Source organism: Prionailurus viverrinus, chromosome A2, assembly GCF_022837055.1.
Source record: "Prionailurus viverrinus isolate Anna chromosome A2, UM_Priviv_1.0, whole genome shotgun sequence".
Classification (NCBI taxonomy): Eukaryota; Metazoa; Chordata; class Mammalia; order Carnivora; family Felidae; genus Prionailurus; species Prionailurus viverrinus.
In genome coordinates this window covers 74,595,775-74,612,602 of record NC_062562.1, presented here as the reverse complement: position 1 = coordinate 74,612,602, position 16,828 = coordinate 74,595,775, and the positions used below count along the sequence as shown (strand labels likewise).

Below are 16,828 nucleotides of genomic sequence, written 5' to 3'. Positions count from 1 at the left end.
CCAGTGAGATCAAGCAGAAATGATTTGTGAAACTCCAGGAAGGGCTCTTAAAGTAGAGAGGGTTGCATACCTTAAACTTATTTGTAATGACTGGGAATCCTCTGTACCATGGGTGCAGCTGCCCCCTAAAATACTGGAAGCATGCTGGTTGTTAGATAATTTTGGAGCAACGTTGTCAGTCCTGGATTGCCTGTCTCTGTATACTTCTATCATCATGGAAATTAAGGTTTATTTTTAACCGATGTTTTGGGTTTTCTGTCAGAGGCCAGACCTAAACCTAACAGAATTACATACATAAATGCATATTGCCATTTCAGTCCTCCATTTTAGTTTGGCCTTCTCAGATCTGATTTACTTTGCCATCGTTTTCTTCCATGAAACTGATGAAGAGCTTAGACTAGAAGTGAAAATGAGTTAAAGCCCTGCCGTTGTCTTCTTGTTCACCTGCACTTGCACGAATCTTTTCAATTCATTATTTCTTTTCAGGAAGCTTATTAAATTATCTGTCTTGTAAAGATGTTTTAGGTAAAACGTAGAGAATAATTTTTACACATACCTACCTGGGTCATGTAAACTAAAAAACACACTCTGATATCCCGACAGTGAACAGCTGTGAGAGCATTACTCTCCACCTCTCTTGGGTTGCTCAGTCTTCCCTCAGGGCCTACCTCTCAAACCCCACATAGACCTTCCCCACTTGACAGAGACCCAGCGAGGATGCCAGTGTCAGTCAGTATGCTGGCTATTAGTAAAGCTTAATTTCTCATTTTCTAACATTAGAAACACATGTAAATACAAGTTCTGATTTTTCCCATATTCCAGTGGTTCATTTTATATTCATCCTGGGGTGCTCTCAAGATCGATATTCTAGAGAATGCATTGGAAGGGGTCAGGCTATCAGGCGAGGATAATACGACTCTTAGAACAACTCAGGCCAATACGATAATGTCCTGAATTGGATCAGGGGAATTAAGAAAAGCAGATACATTTGAAATGCTGAGGAGGTAGAATGTGTAGGGCTTGAGTGATTAATTGCACATGAAAAGTTAAGGAGAGGCATCAAGAATAACGGAAGTTTCTACCTCCGGCCTTTTGTGTGAGGGAGAAATACCTTTCCTCTTGTTTAAGTCATGCTGTAATAGCCACATGTAATCCTATTTAATACATTATGTGTTTAGAAAACTGGAGAAAACGGTAAGGAAGTAGAATGGAAAATTCTTGAGACCTGTAATCTTGCAAAGAAACTCATCTGATGTGTGATGTAGTTCTACCTTAAGTTGAAGAGGATAATAAAGTCTTATATTCTGAAAAGAAAAAAAAAAAAAAGAAAAAAGAAAAAAGAATAACGGAAGTTTCTGGTGTGGGTTCCTGAGCCTGAGTGGATGAGGATACCATTCATTGAGAAGGGGAATATAGGAGGAAGAACATCATGATTTTGAGTTTGAGTTGTTGTGAATATCCAAGTAGATAGATCTGAGCAGTAGCACTTGGAAACAGATGGGCTCTGTTTACATCAGCTTGTTAATATCAAAGATTTGTACTATCTTCCACAGTCTTTTGAGTCTAGTATTTTGCATCTATTTGATGCCTGCCTTCCTTACAGGGTCATTATAATAAATACTACAAAATATTAGAACACGGTGGGCATTCATCCACAAATTTTAGCTTCCTTTCCTTGAAAAATAAGTAGGAGTATTTATTAGTTTTTATGAAGAAATATAACTGAGCATCCCTATTTGTTTAGGAGTGGATTCTTCCCAGTAGGAAGTCTACATAACCTCTGCCCTTATGGCACTTATTCTGGGAACTCTGGAATTATCCTTCATAGTGACCTATGACTCAGCTAGGAAGATAATTTTTGTAAATATGCTAGAGGTAGAGCCCAGTTAGTTGTCTCTCTGATCAAAACATTCCATCAGTTTCTGTTGCCATCCCAGATATGTGTCCTTGTAAACCAAAACTTTTGGTGTATGATACATTAGGAATAGTGTAGGTTGGGATTTCATAGACCTGTATTTGAATTTTAGCTTAGCCATTTATTAGTTGTGTGACCTTGGACATGCTACATAATTTTGGGGGCTCTTTTACACGGTCTATTACAAAAATCTAAACAAAGAAAATTCCTATCTACTTTCCAGTGTTAATTGTATCTAACATAAAGCCTTGGACATTTTCAGCCCTTTAATAAGTGTTTGTTTCACTTCTGTGTCACCAGCTTATCAGCTACTCTGACACTTCTGTATAGCAGGACATTTTTTTCCAGGAAGTTAGACTTCCCTGTCAACACACCTTTATAGAGGCTGTGGTCAAATGCCTGTGGGTTTGGAAAGTATCTGTCATTGTATAAGTCTCTGAAGTCAGATGCAAAATTTTGTATGTTTACTGGTTTTAAAGGGTCCAAGGCTCCTTGTGCAGTCATTAAAGAAAAACTGAAGTCTCTAAAGGCTAGTAGTATGTGGCACAACCTAGGACCGCTGACTCATTGCTAGTCTTCTTTCTGCCATAAGTTACCAGGGGCTTTGATTATGTTTAAATAATACTTTGAAAGTAGGAAGTGAGAAAAAAAATTAACATACAATTTATTTTACCAATAAGTTTTCTATTGCCTTAGAAAGTATTTTTTGCCTCTTCTCACAGTTAACTCATTTATTCAACAAATATTAGGTATCTACTATGTGTTGTGCACTATATAAAATAATGGAGATGTAACAAACAGGAAACAAAGAAAAATTCCCTGCCCCCATGAATCTTCTATTCTACCCAGGGGAGTCCTAAATAATGTGAAGGAATGAGCCGTGTGTTTCCCTTCTAGTAGTAGAAGGACTGGTAAGATAACTTAGGACCTTACATTTCATTGTAAGACTGTTATTGTTATTCAGAGTAACATGGAAATTCTTCTCAGGAGTAGATACATTTTGAGGGTAGAGCTTACAGATTTGCCAGGAGATCAGATGTGGGCTATGAAAGAGGAGGCAAAAATGACTCGTATGGCCTGAGCAACTCAAAGAATGGGTTTGCTGTTTACTAAGATAAAGGAAAAACTGAGAGAGAGGCAGGTTGAGGTAGGTGAAATTAGGAGTTTAGTTTTGGACGGTTTGGAATTGGGACAGTTAAATTTGGAATGCAACCAGCTGAAGCTGTCAGAGGCAGCTGAATGGGAGTCTGGCCTTCAGGAGAGAGATGAAATCTGGAGGTATAAAGTTGGGTGGCATCTCTTATCGAAGTATACTGAGTGAGGTTATGAAGGAATGAACGTAGACAGAAAAAAGAGGTTCAAGTTGAACCCTGAGGCCCACCACACTTAGAACAAAGGGGATCGAAAGGGAGTGCCATAGAGATTTGAGGAAAGCCAAGTGATTATGGGGTCCTGGAAATCAAACACAGTATTTTAAGAAAAAGGGAGTGATCATCTGGGTCATCTATAATGAAGGTTGAGAATTGACGATTTGACTTAACAGTGTGAAGATAATCCAGGATCTTAACAAAAGCCTGATTAAGAGGGGAGGAAGAGAGGACCAGATTTAGACACACTGAGCTGGAGAAATGGAAGCAGGATTGAGAGTTTTTGTTTTGTCTTTTTTTTTTTTTTCCAACGTTTATTTATTTTTGGAACAGAGAGAGACAGAGCATGAACGAGGGAGGGTCAGAGAGAGAGAGGGAGACACAGAATCTGAAACAGGCTCCAGGCTCCGAGCCATCAGCCCAGAGCCTGACGCGGGGCTCGAACTCACGGACCGCGAGATCGTGACCTGGCTGAAGTCGGACGCTTAACCGACTGCGCCACCCAGGCGCCCCTGTTTTGTCTTTTAAGATAGTTGAAATAACGTGTATATTCAGTAAAGAGGAACAAAATTGATGCATTGGTTGGGGGGCCAGGGCTTTGTGGAGCAACATATGGAGTCGGCTAGAGGGAAAGGAATCTGCTGCCTGAGTTGGAAACATTGGTCTTACTAGTTTTCATTTATAGCAGGTTGGCAAGCCACAGCTCTGGAGCCAAATTCAGCTTACCGACTGTTTTTTTAAAATAAAGTTTTGTTGGAATGCAGCTGTGCCCATTTATTTAGATGTTGTCTATGGCTGCTTTCAAGCTGTAGCCGTAGGATTGCATGGTTGCTGCAGAGAAGCCTAAGATATTTGCTATCTGGCTGTTTGCAGAAGGGGTTTGTCAACCCTAGACTTATAGTAACTGAAAGAGGAGATGAAATATGAGTGGGAGAAGGGAAGTAGAAGGCAAATCTAAGGAACTGAATATTTTGTAAAAGGTATTCAGATGCCTTTTCTGGTTTAGGTCAGACCGGATAGGAAATCAGAACTTTGAATTTAGAGCAAAATGGGTTATAGCCTAGGTGCTTTTTCCTAAGGTGGGTTCTTAGAAGGACTCTGCTCTCCAAAGGTATAAGCTAACTATATAGCCTGATATTGCTGTGTTAGAAATTGTCACGATCTTATTGGCTTAAAACAACAAACATTTATTATCTCACAGTTTCTGTGGGTCAGGAATCAGAAGCAGCTTAGCTGTGTGGTTCTGACTCAGTCTCTCATGAAGCTACAATCAAGGTGTCAGCCAGAACTCCTGTCATCTGAGACTGGGCTAGGTCTAGAAGGCTGGCTTCCTGTCTCACTCATGTGGTTGTTAGCAGGAGGCTTCGGTTCCTTGCCACATGGACTTATGTCCACAGGACTACTCACAACATGGTTCCCCCCAAAGGGAGTGATGAGAGAGAGTGTCCAGGATAGAAACCTTAGTCTTTTATAACCTAATCCTAGAAGTGACATGCCGTCACTTCCACTGTATTGTAATGGTCAAACAGGTCAGCCCTGGTACATCACAGGAAGACACTACAGAAGGGTGTGAATACCAGGAGGTGGAGATTGTTGGGAGACATCTTGGAGGCTAACTACACAGACTCACTTGAATGTCTACAAAATTGTGTGTTATGTTGTGTACTTCCAGCTTTGCCGGGAGGTGACCAATGTTTTTGTAACTGTCCACGGCAGCAATTAGTGACAGTTTGATTATATTAAAGGCCCACCACAAAAACACTGTTTAAATATATTTTTCTTTTTTCCTAAGCTTTTTCTTTTCTGATCACAAAAGTAACATGGCAGAACACTGGAATTCAGATAAGTAAAAAGTCCTGGAAATTACACATTTCTCATGTGCCGCCCCTGTTTAGAGTTCTCTTTCTGAAATTTTATTTTGCAGTCTGATGTTTTTCCTGTTTCTACTAATACATAATCTGTTTCAAGAGTTCATACACGAGGGACGCCTGGGTGGGTCAGTCGGTTAAGCGTCTGACTTCAGCTCAGTTCATGACCTTGCAGTTTGTGAGTTCGAGCCCCGCGTCAGGCTTTGTGCTGACAGCTCAGAGCCTGGAGCCTGCTTCAGATTCTGTGTCTCCCCCTCTCTCTGCCCTGCCCATGCTCATGCTCTGTCTCTCTCTGTCCCTCAATAATAAATAAATGTTAAATAAATAAATAAAATAAAAGTTCATACATGAATATTATTTGTAAGCTGCTTTCACAGATTTTGTGAACATATTCCAGGACCTTTCAGTACTCAGCATCATTTTTATGATTGTTTTATAATCCCATTTTGTGGCTATCCATAATTTAATTCTTCACTTAATTATTATGGATGTTACAGTAAATATCCTTGTCATTAATTTCTCTGTGCACAACCATGATTATTATGATAGCCTTTTTTTTTCAAGTATCAGTTCTTACTAATGATTCACATACAAATTCAAGAAAAGTAATAACTGCAGGTATAAAGTGTATTCTATTTGTATTTGTTTTTAAATAGGGCCATGGTGAGGCTTCTGTGTTGAGGATCTGTAGAACCTTATTAGGTTCTCAAAAAGGACTGGGATATTCACGTCCTTGGTTAATTTGCAAAAATAGGTCAGTGACCATAAACTTATCTTACATAAACCTCTTGGGTTGGATATATGAACATAACACATCTACTGCCCCCCAAACTCCTAAATCTTATAATACATGTATAAGGTAAGAAACAAAAAATGTTTGCAGAAATTTGCCACTTGCTGTAGTGATCTTAGTAAGTGACCTTATTATCAGAAGATTGAATTGCTTTAGGTCAGATGTTATGTAACATTGACATGATTGTATTAATCTATTAAGAAAATTGCATGACGTGTCTGCTAAATTTAGAATTATTTCTGACTATTCCATTTTATTTTTTTTCGGAGGCTTTTTTTGAACATTAGTCTTGGGGAAACTAACTTAGCTTCAGAGACCAGGGTTTAATTTGTCCATAATGCATAACACATTGCAATTACAAGTAATACAATATAGCATTATCAGATGTGGGAGCAGCGCGACTCTGTTGCCTGTGCCGACTCTCCTTTAGCAGTTCTTCCATAGCCGTTCTGTCCATAGCAGTTCTTTACTGGAGTTCCTGTTCTTCTTGGGGGAATGTCTCAGGATTTTACCACTACCAATTACTTTGTTCTCCAAAGTCATTTTCTAGAGTTTAGTTTCTTTTTTGAAAGTGTATGTACCAGTTATTTGTTGTTAGATACTGGGATTACAGACCTGGTGGGGGGTGGGGGGGTAGCTCTTTGCTGTTGAAAAGCTCCTAATAGTTAGTGTGGTGAGATGCATTGATAGACCTTTTGTCCAGAATGCTCTGGAACCACCAAGGAAGTAGCCACTCAGGCCCAGAGAGCAGTTGGAAGGCTGGAAATGCTGCACAGAAGAGGTTCTGTGTAAACAGCTTTCTTTACCCTTATGCACACATTTCACATCACCCTGTTAGGCCACAATGTTTTCATTGAAAATGTTTTGATCAAGTTGTATGGATCAAGAACTTTTCTCACCACTGATTTAATATGGTATCAGGTATGCATTAAATTGGTCATCTCAGAAATAGCTGAAAAGTACATTTATAGAGTAAGAAGCAATTTAAATTTAATTATCTCAATCTCTACCACCTTTTTTCCTGATCTGTTTGATTCTTTTTCCTGGGAGCTTATAGACAGTTTGTTTGTTTGTTTAAGAGAGAGAAAGCATGGAGGACAGGACAGAGAGAGAGAGAGAGAGAGAGAGAGAGAGAGAGAGAGAGAGAGAATTTTAAGCAGGCTCCACAGTCAGCTCAGAGCCCAGTGCGGGGCTTAGTCCCATGACCCTGGGATCATGACCTGAACCAAAATCAAGAGTTGGACATTCAGTTGACTGAGCCACCCAGGCACCTCCATTCACTTTTTACCAGAAAAAATCATTAGAACCTGCCAGTGAGCCAGAATTTGCCTTTGTCTTTTCCTCAGTATTTTGTTTTAAATTTGAAACATTTTCTCCCATCTTTCCTTCTTTCTTTCTTTTCCTTTTCCTTTTCCTTTTCCTTTTCCTTTTCCTTTTCCTTTTCCTTTTCCTTTTCCTTTCCTTTTCTTTCTGATTATAAGTACTCTCTATACCCAACATGAGACTTGATCTTACAACCCTGAGATCAAGAGTCGCATGCTCTACCCACTGAGCCAGCCAGGCGCCTCTCATTTTCTTTTTGAAAGGGGAAGAATATTTTTTAAAATTATAAACTCAATCCATTAGACATATCTCAAAGGATGTAATACTTTTCTTCATTTATCAGTGAAAGAAGTTAGAAATTAGCTTAAAAAAAAAAAAAAGCTCAGCAAATGGCAGACAAATCTCCTTGGAAGTCACAGTCCCATGTAAAGTGCATCCCAGAAAAGAGGAGGGGCAGATCAGGTAGCTCCTGCTTTTATGGGTTTCATCAAATACTGGACCTACTCAAGGGGAGGCAGAAGAGTCACCTCTCAAAAAGGAGTGTGTTACCTGATGAGGCCATTACTACACACCTCCTAAGAGCACCAGTGGGGTGGTGGGGGCTGGGGTTGGGGGCGTGTTTTCTAAACTAGATCTAGGAAGTGGAATGTGGAATCAGTTTTGTCCTGTTCCCCTTAAGGGCTGTCCACTAGTTAATGACACTTTTTTTTAAAGACTAAATAAAACAAAGCAAGCACACACCCTAAAAATGGAAAATAAAAAATACCACCAAGATGTCCCCAATTACTCTCCAGAGTGGAACCGGGGAGAAGCTTCAGCAACCCGAATTGGTTGCTACAGAGTCATCACAAGCGGGCCTCTCTCTTAAACAACAATGAAAACTTTTTTTTTTTTTTTTTTGGAAACAACAGAACAAAAACTAGTACTGATCACTTTTCTGGCAATACAGAATCACTCAGAATTAACTAGTATCAGGGGAGGCAAGGGGGCCATACCTATGGGCCTTGTCTCACACCAGCGCATGTGGGTTAAGTGCAGGGCATTTGTCATTATTGGAAAGACAAATTTTAATTTTTCATCTTTAGTTTGATTTAAACATTGCTTTTAGTACGATGCTGACACCAGCTGCGCAGAAAGGGCTCTGGAGAGAGGTTCATAGCAGCATACACCTGCGGGTTTTCTGGTTCTGGCTGTGGGCCCTCCAGTATTGCTTCCTCAAACACGTTCATTCCATAGGCATTGCTGTATGAGTTCGGAGCACTCCATATACTCGATAGCCTGCGAGCAGTCTCTGCAGTGATAGGCCTCTCTGATTCTTAAAGTTCCTCAGTAGTGGAGGGGTCATCTCTGAGATCAGTTTGGATCCCAGCAAGCAAGAAAGGAGTCTTTGCACAGTGGTGAATTATCTCAGGCACCCACTTTTCTTTCATGTTTTGAGTGAGGACAGAGAAAAGAGTGAGAAACAGACTAGAGATACATGTGTTTGTGGATAACTCAATGGTCATAATCTGTTACAGTCCTCTTGCCCTGCTATATCAAAAAGTCCAAGAATATATGGCTCTCCACCAACCATAACTATGACTGCATAGTTGTCAAAAACAGTTGGTACATGTTCAGATGGAAGTGTGTCCGGTAGGGTATCAGGAGACACATTTTACCAGTGGCACCATCACCCACAACAGTGCACTTACTTGTCTGCCATGCTGAGACAGTTTTGCATCTATTTTGAATATTCAGATTCCATGTTGACTTCAGCTTCTCCACTGGGACCTTTCTATCCTTTCATTTTCTTAACTTTTATCTTTTGAAGGCAGAAAATATGTTTTTAAAAACTGATTTTATTTGAATATAGTTGGCACAATGTTACATTAGTTACAGGTATAATATAGTGATTCAATAAGTCTATATATTATGCTGTGCTCACCACAAATATAGTTGCCATCTGTCACCATTATGGAATGAATAAATCATAGGAATAAAAGGCACATTGTAGGGAATGTAGTCGATGATTGTAATTGTTTATTTAACTGTCTTTTAAAGAACACAAATTTTTAACTTTGAGGTAGTCCAGTTTATCAGTTTGTTCTTATGTGGATTTTGCTTTTGGCATTCTAGCTAAGAAATCATTACTTAACTCAAGGTCATATGCCTAATCCAAGGTCATATGCCTAACTCTGCTTTCTTCTAGAAGTTTTGCAATATGGATCTCAGTTCATTTTTTTGCATATGGATATCTTAATTGTTCCAATATCATTGTTGAAAAGACTATCCTAGGGCACCTGGATGGCTCAGTTAAGCATCCAACTCTTGATCTCAGCTCAGGTCTTGATCTCAGGGTTGTGAGTTCAAGCCCCACATTGGGCTCCAAGCTGGGCATGGAGCATACTTAAAAAAAAAAAAACCACAAAACTGTCGTTTCTTTATTGCATTGCCTTTTACACCTTTGTCAACAGGTGTCAAAAACTGTAAACAACCCAGATGTCCACCAATAGATGAATGGATAAATGAATTGTAGTAACGCTGTATACTGGACTACTGTGCAGCAGTAAAAGGAAAAGAGCTACTGATACAGGCAACAACAGGGATGTATCTCAAAATTACATGGAGTGAAAGAAGCCTGATGGAGTTCATACAGCATAATTCTAGAAACTATAGAAAATGCTAATTAATTTATATAGAAATCAGAGCAATGTATTAAGGGGTGTGGCAGTGCTACGGGGGATTACGGTGGGTCATATTTAAATATGTGCAGTTTATTATATGTTATACCTCAATAAAGCTGTTACACATAAAATTCTAAAAATTTTATAGAATAACAGTAGTTAAACTTGATCACTAAAATTTTTCTTTTCCTACTTGTTAATCTTTTCTTCATACTATAATCCCTGTTTTATTGTTTTATTTAAAAAATGATAAGTAGATCTGGACATAGTATTCAGAACATGTGATCATTGTAAACTCGCTTCAGGTATATCTTTTGCTTCAAGTCCTGTGTCATGCCAGTTCCTACAGGGCCTATTACTCTTTCCTCGGTATCATTGTTCAACTACCTACGACCTACTTTGTTATTGTTTAATCCATACTCCCTCCTCACCCAAACTCTCCCAAATGTCCACACATAGTAGAAATTGGAAAATGCATAGGATTAAGATATATAAAGTTTGAGGGGAGAAGCATAAAAAAGGGATCAGGGGCACATGGTATAAGGAGACAATGTTATAGAATTTAGATTTCAACCTAAGAGCACTTACGGAGTCTTTGAAGAATTTTAGCTAAGCCATGTCAAACTAATTTCACTTTTTATTGTGATAGGTTATAGTTACATAAAAAGGCAGACATTATTAACAATAAGGGGTGTTGAGTCCCTTTGGTATTTTAGTTAATACATAATTTTTGGGGTGGCAGGGTCAAAACTCTTATTCCAAGATCTTAAATTTATTCCCAAGCTTTATACATTATAATTGCATCCTTTCAACTGAAATAGAACTAGTAATTCAAAGTTCAGAACTACCTGAACTTTCCTGTTTCTGCTTCTTGGGTTTATGTGAATGACAACTATATTTAGGCTTAAGAATTTAGTCTACTGGAGCTAAATACAGGCTTCATCTATTCATCCTTGCTGGTTTTCAGTAGGAAATCTTGTAAAATGGCCTGTAAGAGGTTTTACTATTTTATTTTTCTTCCTTTCAAACCTTTTGAGTCAAGGTTCACTAATTTGGAATTAGTTATGACTCTCTGTAAGGCACTATTGATTCTTGATATCATCTCCTGATAGCAAGAGATGGCAAGAACCCAGAAAAGAAGAAATGTGATTTCTGAGCAGCAGCCAGTTATCTGGAAACAGGATCCTTTGTTGTTAAAGAGGGTTTACTGGAACAAGTTTCTGTGTCGTCATACAGCACCGGCCACTGCCTAACCCAGACCATGTTTTTCAACACCTGGCATAACATGAAATTTCTAGATCACGTGAGACCAGTCCTTCAGGAGGTTACTTGAACTCAGTCATCCAGTATGATGGATTGGTGACTGTGGAAGCCTGTAAGTGGGTACCAGTTACTAATAAACATGCTCAGCCCATCCCTTGAGTTGAACTCCGGGTTTTGGGATAGAGCAAAAGAATGAGGATATGGGATACTGGCTTCTAAAGTCGTTTGTGAGTACACAGTGATTGCACGCCTGCTCTAACTGCACTGGCACAGATACGTAGATTCTGCGGGATCATACCGTGCTGGGTCAGTTCCTAGTTTTAACTCTACCACAACTTTCTGTGGAATTTCTTGCAAGTGACTTAACTCTTCTCTAGCCCTTATTTCCTTTTATGAAAAATGAGAGGATTAAGAATATTTTAAGACTTCCTTCTGTGGTTCTTCAGTTGCATTATGTTTATTTGATTTAAAAAACATCGGGGCGCCTGGGTGGCGCAGTCGGTTAAGCGTCCGACTTCACCCAGGTCACGATCTCGCGGTCCGTGAGTTCGAGCCCCGCGTCGGGCTCTGCACTGATGGCTCAGAGCCTGGAGCCTGTTTCCGATTCTGTGTCTCCCTCTCTCTCTCTGCCCCCCCCCCCCCGCCCCATTCATGCTCTGTCTCTCTCTGTCCCAAAAATAAATAAATGTTGAAAAAAAAATAATAAAAAATAAAAAACATCTTGCAGTGAAACTTGTAGGTAAAAATGAAAATAATTTGTTAAAATCCTATCACGTGTAAAATTGGAAGAAAGAGGCTAGTATACTGAAGGGGATATTTTACTGAATGAGATCCCTGGGTAAATCTCACTTTCTGTGGGGCCTGGACCTTCCGAATGTTATCTCTTTGAGCATCAAATTGTCATCTGTGCTGAAGCCTGTAACCTTAAGTGATAATGAGCTGCAACACCTTTGCTTCTAACCCCTATTTTGCATTTAGGTGCACATGTTTAATGTTTTAATTTTAAATGTATGGTTGGCTTTTGGTGATACAGTTTGAAGAGATTGAAAGCTTACCTGTGTGTGGGTCTACTTCCCAGCCTATGATTCCCAACCGTTCCTGATGAGCCATGACTATCCCCAATGAGCTCCTGATACCCACTGTCATTCACCGTCCACCCACTCCTGCTTAGAGTAATTTGACATACACTCTGTTCCATGTTCTGCCTGTTAGACGAATTGGAAATGACCAAGGAGTCTTGTCCCTTTCCTTGGCCACATAGGCAGTTGCTGTATGTGGGACTTGTTTTATTTATTTAATTTAATTTCTTAACTTTAGAGAGAGAGTATGAGCTCAAGAGAGGGGCAGAGGGAGAAAGAGAATCTTAAGAAGGCTCCATGCTCAGCACGGAGCCTGACGTAGGGCTCGATCCCATAACACTGGGATCGTGACCTGCGCCAGATCAAGAGTTGGATGCTCAACCAACTGAGCCACCCAGGTGTCCCAGGGACTTGTTTTAAATTACTGTTGTCTGGTCTTTTCTGCCTCCATCGATCCATTGAGAACCCCAGTGGTCTTTATTCCAAATACAATGATGATTTGCCCTGTGGTATCATCCCTGACTCACCTCCTCCCCTTCTCAACTGCCTCTCTTTCCCCCTCACTTCCCCACACAAAGTCTGGGGATGTCTTTGCCCACTTCTTGGCTAGTGTTATAAAACTGGCAACAACAGGTGCACAAAACTTACTGCCTGGTACAAAGTAGTATGTTCAGTAAATGTTAGCTGTTTTTAGTCTTAGGCCACTGTCTATTGAATGAGTCATGAGGTGCCTGCCTGGCTCAGTCAGTTAAGCGTCCGACTTTGGCTTGGCTCATGATCTCGCGGTTCGTGAGTTCGAGCCTCACGTTGGGCTCTGTGCTGACAGCTCAGAGCCTGGAGCCAGCTTTGGATTCTGTGTCTCCCTCTCTCTCTGCCCTTCCCCACTCGCATTCTGTCTCAAAAATAAATAAACATTAAAAAAATTTTTAAATAAAGTTTATTTTAAAAAATAATAAATGAATCATGAAATTGCTGATTTCTAAGTAAAAGAAGAAATCTAATGTTGGCAGTTTTATATAGTTCAACTTTATGATAATATGGAGTGATGATTCTTAACCAAGATACAAATTAGAATGATCAGGTCAGCCTTTTACAATATATACTGTCCGCATCCTAGCTCGTTCAGTGAGGATCTTCATGCATGGGTCCTGGGTAAGTGCATTTTTCAAAAGTTCCCCAGATGACTCTAGCGCATACACCTACTAAAACACCTGTGAGAGAATCTTCCCTTCAGGTTGTTTTTCTTTTAATGTACAAGTTCTTTTATACAGACCGGTATGTTTTTCATGTAGTCAATTATATAGTCATGAACTGAAACTTTATTTTCATGACTCAACAAATTAGTCATTTTTAACTGTAAGATATGATCAAATCTCAAATTAAGATTTATCAGTACTCAATCTTTGGAAGGAAAATCTAGGTGCTAAAGGATGTTTTCATGATTTTCAAGGAATTTCCAAGTCTTTTTTTCTTTCTTTTCTTTCTTTTTTTTTTAAATTATGGTTCTTTGTTTTTGAGAGGCAGAGAGAGAGCATGAGTTGGGGAGGGGCAGAGAGAGACGGAGACACCTGAAGCAGGCTCCAGGCTCTGAGCTGTCAGCCCAGAGCCCGACACGGGGCTCGAACTCACGAACCGTGAGATCATGACCTGAGCCGAAGTCGGATGCTTAACCACCTGAGCCACCCAGGCGCCCCAACTAAGTAGAATTTAAATAAAAATAAAAATAAATAAAGCCTTGAGTAACATACACAAAGAAAGAAATAAACATAAGCTTAGTCTATTTTCTATATTCGTTGTTAGAGTTTTTTTTTTTTAATTTTTTTTTAAATTTTTTTTAATGTTTATTTAATCTTGAGAGAGAGAGAGACAGAGCATGAGCAAGGGAGGGGCAGAGAGAGAGGGAGACACAGAATCTGAAACAGGCTCCAGGCTCTGAGCTGTCAGCACAGAGCCCGACGTGGGGCTCGAACTCACAAACCGTGAGATCATGACCCAAGCCGAAATTGGACACTCAACCTACTGAGCCATTCAGGTGCCCCACGTTGTTAGTTTTTAATTAAAAACCGTGATATTTCCTGTCATTTTGCTGTGCCATACGTCTACAGTAAACCACACAGAGTACGTACCAAATGCTTAATGTGAATGGATGGATGTGTGATGCCGCACACAAGAGCAAGTCAGAATTTCAAAGGTTACTAGTTCGTGTTTTCTTTCTTTCTCTGTTTTGAATGGCTCTGTGTTGCTATTTAAAAAGAACTGGCAGCTGGCCCTCCACTCTGCCTTGCAGTTACCCACTGCCTTCTTGCCACCTGCCCTGGCCCTGCTGTTCTCTGGCTGTGTCCTGTCCAGGGTCACTACCGCCTTCCACCCAGGCCTCACCGCTGCAGCCTCTGGCAGAGCCAGCTCCTGGTGGACCCGTATGGAGATGGGGCTCCCGGATGCCATCCTGGGAGTCACAGGAGCCTTTAAGAGAAACACCAACAGCAAACAGATCATTCTGGGAGTTGGTGCCTACTGAGATGATAATGGAAAGCCTTCTGTGCTCCCTAGTGTCTGGAAGGCAGAGGCCCAGATTGCTGCAAAGTATTTGACAAAGAATACCTTCCCATTGCGAGACTTGCTGAATTTTGTGAGGCATCTGCAGAACTAGCCCTGGGTGAGAACAACAAAACGTTGAAAAGTAACTGGTATGTCACTATGCAGACCGTTTCTGAAACTGGGGCCTTGAAGATTGGAGCCAGTTTTCTGCAAAGATTTTTTTTAAGTTCAGCTGAGCTGCCTTTCTGCCCAAATGCTTCTGAAGAAATCACACGCCCATCTTCAGGGACGCTGGCCTGCGGCTACATGGTTAATCAATACTCTAACCCCAAGACGTGCAGCTTTGACTTCACAGGCGCTAAAGAGGACGTTTCGAAAATGCCACAGCAAAGCGTCCTTCTCCTGCATACCCGTGCCCACAGCCCCACGGGAGAGGACCCTTGCCCCAAGCATTGGAAGGATAGAGCAACAGTGGTGAAGAAAAACAATCTCTTTGCATTCCTCGACATGGCCTATTTACCAGGGCTTTGCCAGGGTTGATGGCAACAAGGATGCCTGGGCTGTATGCCACTTCACTGAACAGGGCATTCATGTTTGTCTCTGCTAATCCTATGCCAAGAACATGGCTTATTTGGTGAGTGTGTGGGAGCGTTCACTGTAGTCGGGAAAGATGCTGATGAAGCCTACAGGGTGGGGTCACGGTTGAAGATTTTGATCTGTCTGGTGCATTCCAACCTTCCAATCAGTGGAGCACGGATTGCCTCGACCATCCTGACCAGCCCTGACCTGCAGAAACCATGGTTGCAGGAAGTAAAAGGCATGGCCAACCACGTCATTAGCGTGCAGACTCAGCTGGTCTCCCTCCTCACGAAGGAGGGCTCCTGCCACAACTGGTAGCACATCACTGACCAGATGGGCATGTTTGGTTTCACAGGACTAAAGCTCGAGCAGGTGGAGAGGCTGACCAAGGAGTTCTCCATCTCCCGGACAAATGATCACCTCAGGCAACGTGGACTACCTTGTCCATGCCACTTACTAGGTCACCAAGTAATTTCCCTGGTTAGAGGGAACAAAGACCACCTTCCTGTCTACAGCCTCTGTGGTTGTGAGATTCACACAGAGGAAGAAGGAGGGTGGATGGTGGTGAGCAAGTCATTTCTTTCAACCACAGTACTTAACACTCAACCACTGAATGTGTTTTCAGAAAAGAACATGTAGTGAAATGGGGCAGAGGCATCTGTGGCTGGTGTCTGAAACTTTGTGGCTCAAAGACAAACTCCTGCTCATCCTTTAATTCCAGTGTTCCAAAAGAGTGTACATGTGCAAGATAGAGCCCCCAAAAAACCTGTCGATCACGCCAGTGCAATAGATCAGGAGCTTTAACAGAAGCACCTTTTGGTGTTGGGGACACCTCTGTAGTTCTAGAATGCGAAGAGCACCTACAAGAGGCATTGTGGGAAGACCTAGTTCTAACATGAGCAGTAGCCCTGTGTTTGTCCTCTGGTGATGGGGCAAGCTTATCAACAGACCTCGTTCCAGAAACCGTGTTTCATGAAAACCAGCGAGTCTGCTGCCGCTGCAGTGAGGAAAATAAAAGATGTTGTTTCCTGTCTTATTTAAGAAAAATAAGGGGCGCCTGGGTGGCTCAGTCAGTTAAGCGTCCGACTTCGACTCAGGTCGTGATCTCATGGGTCGTGGGTTTGAGCCCAGCATCGGGCTCTGTGCTGACAGCTCGGAGCCAGGAGCCTGCTTCTGATTCTGTGTGTCCCTCCCTCTCTGCCCCTCCCCTGCTCATGCTGTCTCTCTCTGTCTCTCAAAAATAAATAAATGTAAAAAAAAAAAAAAAAAAGTAAAGAAAAAGAAAAAAGGCCTTTCTTTTTAATACTTTCAGACATTTTAATGTTGCTCTCTTCTCCCTTATTATTGCTGTTCTTTTCCTGAGGCACAGAGATCTATAACTAGCCTAGATTTTCATCCTATTCTGCTGCTTGATGGACTGTCAGCCCCATCCTATAGGAT

General features: G+C 41.0%; 1 protein-coding gene and 2 pseudogenes across 2 annotated transcripts in view; 2 read left to right on the top strand and 1 right to left on the bottom strand.

The window, feature by feature from the left end:
- RALA (RAS like proto-oncogene A) overlaps positions 1-16,828 on the top strand; it is a 73,244-nt gene that overhangs the window by 24,799 nt on the left and 31,617 nt on the right. The window lies entirely within an intron of this gene.
- LOC125153484 (cell division control protein 42 homolog) lies at positions 8,420-12,302 on the bottom strand (annotated as a pseudogene).
- Positions 12,301-16,027, top strand: LOC125153481 (aspartate aminotransferase, mitochondrial-like; annotated as a pseudogene).